Below are 1,348 nucleotides of genomic sequence, written 5' to 3' on the forward strand. Positions count from 1 at the left end.
CTGTGTGCACACAAAGCTGTTGTTCAGTCACCATCAGCACTGAACAATGAAATGTTTTCCTTTAAAAAAGAAACAGAAGTCACCAATGCACATTAGCATGGTCTCTGTCCATGGGAAAGGCAAGGTCTGGTATGAGGGAGGAGGACCAGCAGCACTTGTGCAGGGTGAAATGGGGAGGCAATTTGATGCAGCCAGTTGGGGCCGTGCCTGGCAGCACCCCCACGAGGCTGAGAGAGTGGAACACGTGACCCAGCAGCTCCATGCACACCCCAAGAACTGGAAACACACAGCAAAGAACATGTGTGGACTCTCCTGTTCCCAGCAGGCAAAGGGGGGGGGGACATTGCAGTGTCCGTCAAGAATAACCAAAATGTGGCATTGACCCACGGTGGAAAGGACTCCCCGGTGGGGAAGCAGGTCTGCCACCTCCCACGACCTGGACACCCCTGAGCAGGTGAAATCAAGCACTCGCAGAGGCCGTGTAGTTTTACTGGCCCAAGGCACAGACCCACACACCTGGGGTGGTGGTTTCCCGGGGCCAGGAAGGGGAAATGGGGTGCTGAGGCTGGTGGGTCCAGACTGTGGGCTCTCTAGTGTGAAACGGTTCTGAGGACGGAAGGCGATGGTGATCTCAAATCCACGTGAAAGCAGTTAATGCCAACGAACAGTGCACTTACAATGGATAAAACATAAAATGATGTCTAACATGCCCTGACTTAAATATTAAAGTGCAGAATTTGCAAGAGTATGTATAACAATTAATACCAGTAAACATTCCTTAACACGGTAAATGTATGTTGTGTGTATTTCATCGCAATTAAAACGGAGAGCTGGAGGTGCGCGCCGCAGCGCGCGCGCGTAAGAGAGGGGCCGGTGGAGCGCGGCTGGGCTCCCACTCTTGGTGTGCAGGTACCTTGCAGGCAGCTGCAGCTGTGGGGTGAACAGTGGGTGCAGCAGGTCCTCACTGGAGGGGGGATGCAGGAGCTGGTCTGGTTGCCAGGCAACGCTCAGAGTCCCTGGAGATGAGTCACCAGGAAAGAGAGTGAGGAGAGGAGTGGGGGAGGGGCTCGCCTCAGCCCAGCCAGCTGCTGAGACAGAAGGGGGAAGTGCCTGCGGCTGAGGTTCTTTCTTTCTTTTTTGGTAGCAAGGATTGAACCCAGGGGCATTTTACCACTAAGCCACCTCCCCAGGCTGGTACTACTATTACTACTACTATTAGCATTACTATTTTCATATTGAAGGTCTCACTGAGCTGCTTGGGGCCTTGCTAACTTACAGAGGCTGGCCTAGAACTGGTATCCTTGGCCTCCTGAGCCTCTGGAATTACAGGCGGGTACCACTGGGCCTG

The sequence above is a fragment of the Marmota marmota genome, unplaced genomic scaffold (genome assembly GCF_001458135.2).
Source record: "Marmota marmota marmota unplaced genomic scaffold, marMar, whole genome shotgun sequence".
Taxonomy (NCBI): domain Eukaryota; kingdom Metazoa; phylum Chordata; class Mammalia; order Rodentia; family Sciuridae; genus Marmota; species Marmota marmota.